At 46.1% G+C, this 15996-nt stretch overlaps 1 pseudogene across 1 annotated transcript in view; it reads left to right on the top strand.

Moving 5' to 3' along the window:
• The first annotated feature begins 12817 nt into the window (after positions 1 to 12817).
• The window catches only part of LOC310823995 (SID1 transmembrane family member 2-like), a 28338-nt pseudogene continuing 25159 nt past the window's right edge, over positions 12818 to 15996 (top strand). The window contains exons 1-2 of the transcript in view: positions 12818 to 13057; positions 13160 to 13281. The product of the transcript in view is annotated as an SID1 transmembrane family member 2-like (transcript). The remainder of the gene's footprint in view (positions 13058 to 13159; positions 13282 to 15996) is intronic.

Raw genomic sequence — 15996 nt, 5'->3', positions numbered from 1 at the left:
TGACTGAGGAAGAACCAAAACCGACTGCTCCTTCTTCTTGCATCAAAGATGTTATGTGACCTTGGAACACTCCTAACTGCAGGCTGAGGTTAGAGATAGTGGCTCACAACGCCTACGCTTCTTTCCCAGCTTCTTTATCAGCAAATAGGTGCAAGATATGTTTACTCCTAGACCTATGACGTATGAGCATTGGAGTTAAGGATGGTCTTCTCCTCATTCACAGCATCAGTATCTGAATCCACACTGTTGGTGAAGGAATGCTGATCCAGCTGACCAACGTTGTATAATACTTTCTATATGCATTAAAACTCTCAACTGAGACCAAACATCGTTTATTGTTGTTCACTGAAAGATTTCCATAACACAACACGACACAGCAATTTGTACACTAAAACAACAGGCGGAAGTTTTCTTTCATAACACAGCGCTCTCGAGCCCTTCTGCTATCTACTTCCGCATACGTCACAATACTAATATGATGCTTCACTACACATCAGCGATACTATATTCAAATTACTTTGCTGACTCTTTAGCTTAACCATTCAGCCCCAAATCAATCAATTTCAATTTCAGCGGTAACCATGCAGCAACCTGCCTGTTCAGCCCTATAATATTTATTTAATACTATAGCGGTACCCACAGATTAGTACTCATCCGTACAGACCTGAAATATCGATCTAATTCAGCGGTATTTTAAGCCTCCTGCCCGTCTGTCCTGCCCAGAATATTTCTGCGTTTATCCACGGGACTTGCACATGTGACCCAACATTGGGCTTTTCTAATCTTTAATGTTATGTTAGTGCATGCAGATTTTTCTGAAATCGTTGACAGCTGTAGTTTAAATTCTGAATTTGGTTTCTTTATTGATAAGACTCATGCATTTTCCTACCGTTGAGTCGGGAGACTCAGAACGGACTACACAAATTTCCTATTATAAGGCAGTAACGCTGCTCACCTCGTAAATATGGCCATTTAATTTATGCAATCCGTCCAGGTCCTTTTCTCAATGGCCGGTCTTGATGCGAGTCTTTGACATCAATCCTGTTCGTGACGCCAAGTATGTCGTAGAATTTAAGCTATAATACTTTGAAATAAAATACCGTTAACCAGAGCTGTTGATTCATTCAAAGACTTTATTCACACAGAATATGTAGCCATTCAGGTTTGCAAAGCTGACCCCGTTATCTCCTCAGTCACCTGTCTTTATAGATTTCACACAGGTTAACGCCTTCTATTCAACGTATTTCTGATTCCTGTCTACATACACCAATAACATTCAAGATCTACATTTCGTCATCAAGGTGTGCGCCGCCCACCGGGCTGTCACCCGTTTATCCGATCAGGCCTTGCTGACACCCAGGCTGTTTTCAAAAGCCTTTTGCTTCAGCTGTTTACAACTTTGTTTATTACTTAATTACCCTACCCTAACCCTAAACACTCTATCCTGTTTTCTCCTGTTTTGATCCTTTGTTTTCTTCACCTATAGCAAACCCCTCAATCTGACCTTACCCCTCTTTACTGCCTTCTCCAAATGTTCTAGGACCATCTGTTTTCCTGTGACCTCTTCCCTAGGTGTGGGATTACAAACCCTTATATTGTCTTTAAATTTACCATAGTACCACCTGAACCACTGCACCAGGGTCCCGAGGCAAGCACTCAGGCAGACCAGGGACGAGGACGAAGGGACGGGTGAGATCGCACAGGAGGACCAGGAAAATGAAGAAGCAGATACAGACGCTGTTCCGGGACCGGAAATCCAGCCCTCAGACCCAGCGCAGGAAGGATACTTCCCTACTATCGACTTTAGGGCCCTACGTAGGGAACCAGACACAGATCATCCCTAGTCAGGAAATACTACGACTAGAAAACATCCCTGTAAGAAAGAAAAATAGGGGAGTGTTTGTCCCCCGGGAAAGTGCCTTTATTTGAAGCAGAAAAAACACCAGAAAGGGTAGAAGTGCTGAATCTGACACAGCAAAAATCAGAACAACGGCCAACACACAGGTTAATACAGCAATAGATGACGACAGAGCAGGCAAGGAAAATCCATTATTGGGAGCAGGCTAGGCAAAATGATTGGTACAAATGGGTAGAGTTTACAGCCCAGTCAGTAACAGAAGGAGATTGCCTCATGTGTAGTCCATCACCACTCAAAAGGCTACGGGTTGTATCTAACCCACACACATACCTCTTAATCAAAAGATCTGTCACCTGGAAGAATCAGAACGACCCTATTGTCCAGCCGAATGTTTGGGTATCTTAAGCAACGCCAGATATCATCGATTCTACGATCAGACTTTTAGAGACCAATGCAGAAAGATAGATGTGAGGATAGATGGGAAAAAGAGGGAGATTCCGGGACACTATTCAATAGAATGGAAGCAAGAGTTTGAATGCTTCAACAGGCCATTCAACACAACAAATGGCACCAAAAACCTGGAGATTTAAAGGGAACTGTCACGTCACGTGGCGTATTGTACCATGGAATATGGAGCAACCTCTGCCAGAAACACCCCCACGGGATTGCCAAAAATGGGTTGCAATGCCAAAAGGTATTGCAGGCCCTTGAAATCGTCAAAACAGTGGAGAGGGTCCCTAACAAGGGACATATATTTTCACTTATATGATTCATATATAAATATATATATAGTGAGGGAAATAATTATTTGATCCCCTGCTGATTTTGTAAATTTGCCCGATTACAAAGGAATGAGCGGTCTATAATTTTTATGGTACTTTTATTTTAACAAATAGAGACAGAATATTAAAAAAAAAACTCCAGAAAAACACATTATATAAAGTTATAAATTAATTTGCATTTGATCGAACGAAATAAGTATTTGATCCCCAAGCAAAACATGACTTAGTACTTGGTGGAGAAACCCTTGTTGGCAAGCACAGAAGTCAGACGTTTCTTGTAGTTGGTCACCAGGTATGCACACATCTCAGGAGGGATTTTGGTCCAGTCCTCTTTACAGATCCTCTCCAAATCCTGAAGGTTTCAAGGCTTTTGCTTGGCAACTCGAAGCTTCAGCTCCCTCCACAAATTTTCGATAGGATTAAGGTCTGGAGACTGGCTAGGCCACTCCATGACCTTAATGTGCTTCTTCTTGAGCCACTCCTTTGTTGCCTTGGCCGTATGTTTTGGGTCGTTGTCATGCTGGAAGACCCATCCACAACCCATCCTCAGTGCTCTGGCTGAGGGAAGGAGGTTCTCGTCCAAGATTTTATGGTACATGGCCCCGTCCATCGGCCCCTCAATGCGGTGAAGTCGTCCTGTACCCTTAGCAGAGAAACAGCCCCAAAGCATAATGTTTCCACCTCCGTGCTTGACGGTGGGGATGGTGTTCTTGGGATTGTAGCATTCAGCATTTCTCTCCCTCCAAACACGACGAGTCGAGTTTATGCCAAAGACTCATCTGACCACATCACCTTCTCCCAAGCCTTCTCTGAATCATTTAGGTGTTCATTGGCAAACTTCAGATGGGCCTGTACATGTACCTTCTTGAGCAGGGGGACCTTGCGGGCCCTGCAGAACTTCAATCTGTTACGGCGTAGTGTGTTACCAATGGTTTTCTTGGTGACTGTGGTCTCAGCTGCCTTGAGATCATTACCAAGCTCCTCCCATGTAATTCTGGGCTGATCCCTCACCCTTCTCATGATCATCCTTACCCCATGAGGCGAGATCTTGCATGGAGCTCCAGGCCGAGGGCGATTGATCATTGTCTCCTTCTCACCAAGCTTCTTGCTGATGGTCTTGTAGCCCATTCCAGCCTTGTGCAGGTCTACAATCTTGTCCCTGATGTCCTTTGAAAGTTCTTTGGTCTTGCCCATGGTGGTGGAGAGGTTGGAATGGAAGAGATTGATTCTGTTGACAGGTGTCTTTTATACCCATAACGAGCAGAGATTAGGAGTACTTTCTTAAAGTGACAGGACTAATCTGTGTGCCTCATGGGCATATAACCGGTCTGTGGGAGCCAGAATTCTTGCTGGTTTGTAGGGGATCAAATACTTATTTTGTTCTATCAAATGCAAATGAATTTATAACTTTATATTATGTGTTTTTTTCTGGACTTCTTTGTTGATATTCTGTCTCTATTTGTTAAAATAAAAGTAGCATAAAAATTATACCCAGATGTTGATTGATGGAGGGAGTGGTATCAAGAGGTACCTAGAAGTTGGTGCATGAAAGGAGCAGAGCCAGGGGGTACCAGGTACCCAGAAGGATAAGAACAGGAACAATACTTATCAGTACTGGGGGTGATAGAATATTCTTTTTGATAATTACAATGGGCTCGCCACCAATATTGTAACAACCCGATAACTGTCTTTAGAAATGTGAGGGGAAACCAAACTGTAACGTGGTATAAGAACCGACGAAATGATATTGGTGGCGAACAGCCAGGAAGTGTAAATGATTTGCATATGAGGGATGGAACCTAAATTTGAGACTGGAAATTGTATAAACATGGTGTGCTGAGGGACAAACAACAGGATGCTTCGCGGACCACCTCGGCTTTGTTACTTGTAATAAAAGACTTCAACCTGATGGCGGCGCGTGCACACGCAGCGACCACTCGCGCTCCAGAGAATGCGGTGTTTTGTTTGTTTAATAAGTGTTTGCCCGAAAGTTTGTCGTGTTCGTCTCGTCTGTCTGCGTCGAAATACAAGTACAGTCGACAGGCTCTGCTAGACATCTGCGAGAGCAAGATTTACAACGTTTTGGACACCACAACAGAGACACTCGAAGAGCTCGGATTACTTCGCCGGCCCGCGACTACTCGACCCGACCCGACTCGACTCGACTCGACTGCCACCACTCCCCCGGAAAGGAGAGGTCGGAAGCGGTGTGCGAGGAAGCAGAAGAGGGGCAAGCGCGGAGGTATCCGGGCTAGGCTAGCGGCTAGTCCAACTCGCCCAGCCATACCATCCATCATCCTGGCTAACGTACGATCCTTGGACAACAAAATGGATCATATACGACTGCTGAGGTCAGCTAATCGGACAGTGAGTAACTGCTGTGTACTTGTTTTCACTGAAACATGGCTTAACGACAACATCCCCGACTCCGCTGTACAACTTGAGCAGCTGACATGCTATCGAGCGGACAGAGCCCTCGTCAACGGAGGTAAACAGCGTGGCGGCGGAGTTTGTGTTTACATTCGTGATGCGTGGTGCCGGGACGCTGTGGTAGTATGCAGACACTGTTCACCACTGGCGGAGTTTATGATCATAAAGTGCCGTCCTTTCTATCTGCCGAGGGAGTTTACTGCGGTCTTGCTAGCCGCAGTGTACATCCCTCCAACCTCCAGCAACAGTGACAAGAATGCGGCACTTTGTGAACTGTACCAGGCCATCAGTGAACAACAGACAGCACACCCAGATGGATTTACCATCCTCGCTGGAGATTTTAATCATGCTGACCTTAAGACTGTCCTACCAAAACTCCATCAGCATGTCAATTTCCCAACAAGAGGGGAAAACACCTTGGACTTGGTCTACACTTCCCACAAAGGAGCATACAAGGCCTCCCCCCTCCCCCACATCGGACTCTCTGATCACATCACTGTCATGCTAATGCCAGCATATAGGCCCAGAGTGAAAGTCGGAAAACCGGTCCGGAAAGAGATAACTGTGTGGCCGGAGGGGTCCAGGTCTGCTCTCAAGGACTGTCTTGCAACAACAGACTGGGACATGTTCAAGCAAGCAGCCACACAGAACAACCATACGGACAATGAGGAGCTTACAGACACTGTCCTCTCCTACATCCGTAAGTGCTCTGATGATGTGACCCACAAAAAGACCATCATCACTCGGGCTAACCAGAAGCCATGGCTGACAGGGGCTGTCCATCGGCTGCTGAGGGCCAGAGACAAAGCCTTCAGAGCCGGGGATGAAAATGGCCTAAGAACAGCGAGAGCCAGCCTGTCCCGTGGCATCAAGAAAGCAAAACTGGACTACACAAATAAGATTACCTGCCACTTCAAGGACAGCAGAGACACGCGGAGCCTGTGGCAGGGCATTCAGACCATAACGGACTACAAGCCCGCGCCACAGACCTGCGACAACAACATCTCTCTGCTCAACAACCTCAACAGCTTCTTTGCACGGTTTGAAGCAACAAACACTACAAGCCCACAGAAAACTCCACCCCCCCCCCACGATCAGGTCCTGTGCCTGTCTGCTGCCAGTGTGAAGAGGACACTCTCTACCATCAACCCCCGCAAAGCAACAGGCCCAGACAACATCCCAGGCCGTGTGCTGAGGGACTGCGCAGAGGAGCTTAAGGATGTCTTCACGGACATCTTTAACACTTCTTTGCGTCAAGCTGCTGTCCCATCACATTTCAAGACCTCCATCATCATACCTGTGCCAAAGAAATCCGCTCCATCCTGCTTCAATGACTATCGCCCGGTAGCACTGACCCCCATCATCATGAAGTGCTTTGAACGGCTAGTCATGTCTCACATTAAGTCCATCCTCCCCCCCACCCTGGACCCCTTTCAGTTTGCATACCGAGCAAAACGTTCCACAGAGGACGCAATCTGCTCTGCTCTCCACCCAGCCCTCACCCACCTGGAAAAAGCAGACTCATATGTGAGAATGCTTTTCATAGACTTTAGCTCAGCATTTAACACCATAATCCCGCAACAACTGATCTGCAAACTGGACCAGCTGGGGCTCAACACCTCCCTCTGCAACTGGCTGCTGGACTTCCTCAGCGAGAGACCACAGGCAGTACGAGTCGGCAACAACACCTCGAGCAGCATCACACTCAGCACAGGGGCCCCCCAAGGCTGTGTGCTCAGTCCCCTGCTCTTCACCCTGCTGACTCACGACTGCACATCAACCCACAGCACCAATCACATGGTGAAGTTTGCGGACGACACAACTCTGGTGGGTCTCATCTCCAAGAACGACGAGACCCACTATAGAAAGGAGGTCAACCTTCTGACCACGTGGTGCAGAGACAACAACCTCCTGCTGAATGTCAGCAAAACGAAGGAGATTGTGGTCGACTTCCGGAGAGGGCACACCGAACACCCACCACTGACCATCGATGGTGCTGCTGTGGAGAGAGTGAGCAGCACCAAATTCCTGGGGGTGCACATCAGTGAGGACCTCTCCTGGACCACCAACACCGCATCACTGGCGAAGACAGCCCAGCGGCGCCTCTACTTCCTCCGCAAGCTGAAGCGAGCGAAAGCTCCCACACCGATCCTGACAACATTCTACCGAGGCACCATTGAAAGCATCCTGTCCAGCTGCATCACTGTGTGGGGCGGTAGCTGCACCGAACACAGTAGGAAAGCACTGCAACGCATTGTGAACACAGCTGCTAAGATCATTGGTGCCCCACTCCCTTCCCTGCAAGAGACTTACTCCACCCGCCTCACCCGAAAAGCTACCTCGATTGTGAGCGACGCAAGCCACCCCGCACACAGTCTGTTCAGCCTCCTGCCTTCTGGAAGAAGGTATAGGAGCCTCCGTGCCCACACCACCAGACTCACGAAAAGCTTCATACCCCAAGCTGTCAGGAAGCTAAATTCTCTCCCCTCACTTCCCCCAGCCACATCCTCCTAGCTGTCAGGAAGCTGAAACCACCCCCCCCCTCCCAACCCTTCAGCCCCCCCCCCCCCCAAAACACACGGACTCTGGACAATCCACTATTCTATTGCTACAATGCACTATTGCACTATTATTTTTTTATACATAATACACAGTATTTGGCTGATATTTTACTGACTTTACTGTCTTTACTGACTGCTCTTTTTGCACTGTTTAAATTATTTTTATTGAATGTTTTACTTTTAGTATGTGTTATCTGTTGTGCCTGGGCACTTTATCTGTCTCACCGTGGGAGAGTGAGAAACGTCCTCTCGATTCCTTTGTATGTCTTGACATGTGAAGAATTGACAATAAAGCCACTTTGACTTTGACTTGACTTTGAAGTCTCTGAAGAAACCATCAGCTCTAGTCTTTGGCATCTTATTTCAAAGTATTTCAACTTTGAATTCCACGACAGCAACACGTGCCTCTGCGTGTCTTGCAGACATTTATGCTTGGATGTCAGCCCACCACCTCAAGCTCAACCTTAACAAGACTGAGCTGCTCTTCCTCCCAGGGAAAGCCTGCCCTCTCCATGACTTCTCCATCACAGTAGAGAACTCTACTGTGACCTACTCCCATACAGCCAAGAGCCTTGGGGTGATCCTTGACAACCACTTATCCTGTGGGGCGAACATCACAGCGACAACACACTCCTGTTGATTCTTCCTCTACAACATCAGAAGGATACGTCCATTCCTCACCAGAGAAGCAGCACAACTTTTGGTCCAAACACTTGTGATCTCTCGCCTTGACTACTGCAACGCACTCTTGGCCAGTCTCCCCGCCTCCACCATCAGGCCTCTGCAGCTCATCCAGAACGCTGCCGCCCGTCTGGTGTTCAATCTCCCCAAATTCTCCCATGTTACTCCCCTCCTCCGCACCTTTCACTGGTTCCCGGGAGCAGCTTGCATCAGATTCAAGACCCTGGTGCTCGCCTACCGGGCGGCAAAGGGAACAGCCCCTCCCTACTTGCAAGCAATGGTCAGCCCCCAAACCCCTGCCCGATCACTCCACTCTTCCACCTCGGCTGGCCGCTTGGCACCGCCGCCTCTACGTGGATGCAGCAGCTGGACTACTCGGTCACAGCTTTTCACTGTCCTGGCGCCCCGCTGGTGGAATGAGCTTCCAACTGCTGTCATGACTGCAGAGTCACTACCAATCTTCCACCGTAGATTGACGACCCATCTATTCAGGCTACATCTTAACGGTCCCTCCTTAAGACCTCTTCACCCCCACTATCCCCCTGAACAAGTTTCTCTCCTGTTAAAAAAACTTGTTTTCCTTCTTCTAGCATTGTTACTGCCCATGGCCCCTGGTCCAGGCATTGATTACTTTATCTTATGATGACTGATGGATAGATGATTCACTTACTTAAACAAATGTATTTGTTGTAAGTTGCTTTGGATAAAGGCGTCTGCTAAATGCCATAAATGAAATGTAAAAATGTAATGTAATGCTTTATCTGTGTCTGGAAACTGTCACTTTAGTTCTGGGTTCTGGAAATAATTTAGACGTTATAACATGGTGAGTACAGTATTGAGAAGGAATTTTCTATGAATACATGGCTATAGAGGTAGATAGCAGGATCTGATGTAACATATGTGAAGCTGTTGTTGAATGACTTCCACTGTTCATTATTAATAATAATAATAATAATAATAATAAGAAGAAGAATGTAGCGCACTTATAAAGTGCTTTTCATTATACAAGAATAATCTCAAAGTGCATAAAATAAAAGCTAAAATAGAACATATTGTATATACAGTGGGGGAAATAATTATTTGATCCCCTGCTGATTTTGTTAGTTTGCCCGATTACAAAGAAATGAGCGGTCTATAATTGTTATGGTACTTTTATTTTAACAAATAGACACAGAATATTAAAAAAAAAAGTCCAGAAAAACATATTATATAAAGTTATAAATTAATTTGCATTTGATCGAAGGAAATAAGTATTTGATCCCCAAGCAAAACATGACTTAGTACTTGGTGGAGAAACCCTTGTTGGCAAGCACAGAAGTCAGACGTTTCTTGGAGTTGGTCACCAGGTTTGCACACATCTCAGGAGGGATTTTGGTCCACTCCTCTTTACAGATCCTCTCCAAATCCTGAAGGTTTCAAGGCTTTTGCTTGGCAACTCGAAGCTTCAGCTCCCTCCACAAATTTTCGATAGGATTAAGGTCTGGAGACTAGTTAGGCCACTCCATGACCTTAGGGTGCTTCTTCTTGAGCCTTCTTCTTGAATTTATGCCAAAAAGTTCAATTTTGGTCTCATCTGACCACATCACCTTCTCCCAAGCCTTCTCTGAATCATTTAAGTGTTCATTGGCAAACTTCAGATGGGCCTGTACATGTGCCTTCTTGAGCAGGGGGACCATGCGGGCACTGCAGGATTTCAATCCGTTACGGTGTAGTGTGTTACCAATGGTTTTCTTGGTGACTGTGGTCCCAGCTGCCTTGAGATCATTACCAAGCTCCTCCCGTGTAGTTCTGGGCTGATCCCTCACCCTTCTCATGATCATCCTTACCCCACGAGGCGAGATCTTGCATGGATCTCCAGGCCGAGGGCGATTGATGGTTATTTTGTATTTCTTCCATTTTCTAATAATTGAAACAGTTGTCTCCTTCTCACCAAGCTTCTTGCTGATGGTCTTGTAGCCCATTCCAGCCTTGTGCAGGTCTACAACTCTTACCCTGATGTCCTTTGAATGTTCTTTGGTCTTGCCCATGATGGTGGAGAGGTTGGAATGGAAGAGATTGATTCTATGGACAGGTGTCTTTTATACCCATAACAAGCAGAGATTAGGAGTACTTTCTTAAAGTGACAGGAGTAATCTGTGTGCCTCATGGGCATATAACCGGTCTGTATGAGCCAGAATTCTTGCTGGTTTGTAGGGGATCAAATACTTATTTCCTTCGATCAAATGCAAATTAATTTATAACTTTATATAATGTGTTTTTTCTGGACTTCTTTGTTGATATTCTGTCTCTATTTGTTAAAATAAAAGTACCATAAAAATTATAGACCGCTCATTTCTTTGTAATCGGGCAAACTAACAAAATCAGCAGGGGATCAAATAATTATTTCCCCCACTGTATACACTCACTGGCCACTTTATTACTATACCTATTAGTACACCTTGCTAGTATCGGGTTGGACCCCCTTTTGCCTTCAGAACTGCCTTAATTCTTTGTGGCATAGATTCAACAAGGTGCTGGAAACATTCCTCAGAGATTTTGGTCCATATTGACATGATAGCATCACGCAGTTGCTGCAGATTTGTCGACTGCACATCCATGATGCGAATCTCCTGTTCCACCACATCCCAAAGGTGCTCTATTGGATTGAGATCTGGTGACTGTGGAGGCCATTGGAGTACAGTGAACTCATTGTCATGTTCAAGAAACAGTTGAGATGATGTGAGCTTTGTGACATGGCACGTTATCCTACTGTGGTCATAAAGGGATGGACATGGTCAGCAACAATACTCAGGTAGGCTGTGGCGTTTAAACGATGCTCAATTGGTACTAAGGGGCCCAAAGTGTGCCAAGAAAATACCCCCCACACCATTACACCACCACCACCAACCTTTGAGTTACTGTTGCCTTTCTATCATCTCGAACCAGTCTGGCCATTCTCCTCTGACCTCTGGCATCAACAAGGCATTTTCGCCCAGAGAACTGCCGCTCACTGGATATTTCCTTTTTTTCTGACCATTCTCTGTAAACCCTAGAGATGGTTGTGCTTGAAAATCCCAGTAAATCAGCAGTTTCTGAAATACTCAGACCAGCCCGTCTGGCACCAACAATCATTCCACGTTCAAAGTCACTTAAATCACCTTTCTACCCTATTCTGATGCTCGGTTTGAACTTCAGCAGGTCGTCTTGACCATGTCTACATGCCTAAATGCATTGAGTTGCTGCCATGTGATTGGCTGATTAGATATTTGCGTTAACGAGCAGTTGAATAGGTGTACCTAATAAAGTGGCCGGTGAATGTATATACATCTCTCTCTCTTTCTCTCTCTCTCTCTCTCTCTCTCTCTATATATATATATATATATATATATATGTACAGTCTACAGTCCACCATACAGTGAACAATAGTAAGTGGGTGAACAGTCACAGTAACTGTAATACAGGTATATTCTGGGACATGATGTCAATGGGAAAAGAGCGGGGCGACGCTACCAGAGATAATTTTCAAAATGGAGATGATCAAGAAACGAGAGGAGACAGTCAACTCCAACGTCTAACAAGTGCCTATAACGTTCACATCTTTACTTACTCCAAATATATTTGGTAAAATTAGCTGTGACTTCCTGGAATGACGTCATATGCCAGAGTGTACCTTTGACGAGGTATCCTTTGTCCTTTTCAGACATGTTCGAATTCCCTGCTTTTGTTGAGAGTGTATCCTGTCATTAATTTTCATTAAATTCATACTAATGAATTGATCTATTTTGAATTACAGAATATCGTTGGTGCATTTGATTTCAACAGTCTGACACTGATCGTTCCATGCTCGTCCTCCTAACGCGCCTCTAGTTCTATCTATTCTATTTCTGTCGGGAATTACGTCATTACGCTGCTTGTTCACTGTGTCCGACGACTGTGCGTGGCGTGGGGAGGGTGCTTGTGAGTGACACAGATTTAACCCTAAACGCTTCTCTCCACCCAGGCTCCAGTCTATTAAAGGACAGATGACAACATAACGTTGATCTTCCACGGCACTTGGAATGATTGGTACTTTAATACAGGAACATGACAAGCTAGCTAAAATATAGCATGTAGATGCTATTATCATTAGCTCTAGAAACTACAGATGCTAAACCATCATCAGATGAGTCTTTAGCTTCGTCTTTGCTCAACGAGGAAGGGGTTTAGCTAGCTGATGTTGAAAGAACAGGAGGAGCGGTGGTTTGAACTTATTACAATTATCCATGTTAGCAAGCTATGTGGATTTTTTTGTTTGGAGTTTGTCAAGGGAGTGAGGTATAGCAAAACCAGGACCATATTGTTAGACTGTCCTACAAGTAAATATTGCTAGCTAGCTGTTCAGTTAGTAACTGTTGTTGTTGTCACTCACTCAGAGTCAGACTAGCTAGTGTTTTTTTTGTGGGTTTGTTGAACTGAACCACTGTAGTTTTGGTAGTTAGCTAGACGTACGGTACTGCTCAAAGCTTCTTTGAACGAATCGTAGGGAAATGGGTTTGAGGAGTTGTTGGAAATCTCGACACAAGCCAGATTCTGGCCCAGTTTCAGTCTGGTTCTCACCTGGATTTGTGGCGCTCTTGTGGTTATTCATGACCCACTTGGCAGAGGGCGTCGGCGAAACCAAAACGGTAGTTCAGAAGGACGCAGAGTTTGATGTTACCTACAACGACACGGTTAGGAGCGACAACCAAACCATCTACGCCTTCAATCACACCATCTCGCGGAACAAGGTGAGTCGAGGAGAACACAACAGTCCCACATCCTCCACCTCTGGATGTGAAACTATGATTACAGCCCCCCTCCCTCCCTCCCTCCCTCTCTCCCTGTCTCAGACGGAGGGTGTCCGTGTGATTGTGGATGTGCTGTCGGAGGGTCTAGAGAGCCCTATTCTGTTTGTGGTGAGACAGAAGCAGGCGGTGCTGTCCTTCCAGGTCCCCCTCATTCTGCGTGGATTGTGAGTATCTTTGTATCCTAGTCTTTCCTGGTCTTTTACATCCTGGGCTGTGTTCCTCTGGTGAACACTAAGGCCTAGCTCACAGACAGACGATAGGTTAGGCCTACTGTACAATACCTACCTATAGGATTGAGGTCTGTCTTTTTTTTTATAGGTTTGAAGTTCACTTGTTTATCAGACACTCTAGTAGCCAGCTGTTGGGTCCTGAAGCCTCCTATCTGTATGCTGTGTTCCTGCTATTTATAATAAGGTCAGTTTCCACACAAAGGTTTGGCTGACACTTTTGGCTATATTATGTCAATAGCAAAACATATCTAATATTGATAATCTGACTCCAATGTAATTATCACTATTTGCAAATAATTGTTGAGTTTGTGCGGATTTAGTGCAATAATGGTCAAATAGAATGAATCAGATGAGGCTTTAATAATACTATATACTTCCTAGAAAAATGTAACATTTTAATAGAGAGAAAGAGAGACAGAGGTAGAGAGATGACCACAGGTCAGTCAAACAATGCTACTCACAACTCATTTACATTTATGGCATTTAGCAGACGCCTTTATCCAAAGCGACTTACAACAAATACATTTGTTTCAGATAGATTCAATCATCTATCCATCAGTCATCATAAGATAAAGTAATCAATGCTCAGACCAGGGGCCTTAGGCAGTCACAATGCTAGAAGAAGGATTTTTTTAAATTTTTTAAAATTATTATTATTATTAATTATTATTATTTTTTATTAACAGGAGAGAAACTTGTAGTGGGGGTGAGGAGGTCTTTAGGAGGGACCGTTAAGATGTAGCCTGAAGAGATGGGTCTTCAATCTACTGCGGAAGATTGGTAGTCACTATGCAGTCATGACAGCAGTGGGAAGCTTGTTCCACCAGCAGCGCGCCAGGACAGTGAAAAGCTGTGACCGAGTAGTGCGGCTGATGCATCCACATAGAGGCGGCAGTACCAGGCGGCCAGCCGAGGTGGAAGAGCGGAGTGATCGGGCAGGGGTTTGGGGGCTGACTCATGACGAGAACCACACGACAGGACAAAGAAAGAGAACAAGATATTCCCTAACCTCTGCTTTTATATCGTTTACAACCACATTATTTAATTTAGGAGCTGTTGTCACGGAGACCCAACCACCATTCATCTTATCACTCCTATACTGATGACATCACAGCTCTGACACTCCTCAAGACATTCCACAGAGCTCACAGCCATTTGTCTTCTCTGGGGATGGGCTCTCAATGTGGGGGACAGAATAGCTCCGTCTTCAATGCTGGAGTGAGTCATCGCTGGACCTTGATCTTTCACTTCCTCATACAGGGTCCATACATCGACAGTCGATTGTATTGTATGGTTTATGTTGTAATGTTGTTTTGACTGCTGCTACTTTCTTGGCCAGGTCTCCCTTGCAAAAGAGATGTTGTGTCTCAATGGGCTTTTCCTGGTTAAATGGAGGGTTTTCAGACACATTATGACCTAACCAGGAAACACAGGGCCCTAGTGCTAAGTCAACTCCTAGCCTGTTGCTATACACTGTGGCAGACAGCAGGGAGTGGTGAGGGGAGTGATAATTGAAGGGAGGTATCTTGCAGCCCGCTGGCTCCATCCCCGAGCCTTATATGGAGTTCCTGCCCCAATGAGGCAAACGCTATATGGACTTCCTGTCCCAACGAGGCAAACCTGTGGATCGTTAAGCCACCAGGGCTTGGGGATAAAAGAGGGAGCGGGCTGCCCAAAGTGAGGCAAGTACCGGGAGGAAGTATCTGTGTGATTACCCGTTGTGACCTGGACTGTCGGATTACCCCTACTGTGTATCTGTATTTGAGTAAGGATTGTGGACTTTGAATGGATAGCTGAACCCCCCCCCTGATGTAAATACCCTCTGATAAATTTCCCAATTGCATTCAAATTGTGCTTTGTGTGTCATTTTGTTATCAAACTTGGTGGTGTGGAAACCCCACACCCTTGAGCCTGCTACATTGGTGGAGAATGCAGGCATAAGTTTCACCAAGTTAAACAACTAAACAGACACGGAGCACAATGGAAGCATTGGTGAAACAGCTGGTGGTGGCGAACATAGCGCGGCAGGCTAGGCATCAGGAGCTGCTGGAGGCGCTGACAGTTGCACATACTGGTGTGGCTGCAGGCACAGCAGTCTCCCGTCCCACCCTCAGTATGTTTATACTGAAGCAGACAGAGATTGATGACATTCGAGGCTTACCTCTAAACCTTCGAGAGGATGGCGGTTAGGGAAAAATGGCCCCCGGAGCAATGGGCCAGCCTGGTAGCACCCTTCCTGTCAGGCACGGCACAGGAGGCCTATCAGGGTCTGATGGTCGACCAGGCTACGCACTACGAGGGGGTTAAAAAGGAGATCCTGCACTGGTACACCCTGATTAGTAGGTCGCAAAGATTTCGTGATTGGACGTATGATGCGACAGCGCTCCCCCGATCACAAATGCACAATCTGATTAGGCTGGCCAAGAGCTGGCTAACTGCTGCACCACTGACGGTTAGCAAGCCAACCTGCAGAGCGCGGATCAGCTGGTAGAACTGGTGGAAGGTCAACAGGCGGCTTTGGATGTCCTGCGTAGCAGACGACCACTGAAGGCGGAACCCATCACTCGCCCGAAGGAGCGGAAAAGGAAGGAGGACCACGCCCGGACCCCGACCAAGGATGGAGGGATACCAAAAGCCCCGAGACGACGC

Source organism: Argentina silus (assembly GCF_951799395.1).
Source record: "Argentina silus genome assembly, chromosome: Y".
NCBI lineage: Eukaryota > Metazoa > Chordata > Actinopteri > Argentiniformes > Argentinidae > Argentina > Argentina silus.
Note: the sequence above shows the minus strand (reverse complement) of the source record. Positions and strands in the feature narration are given on the sequence as shown.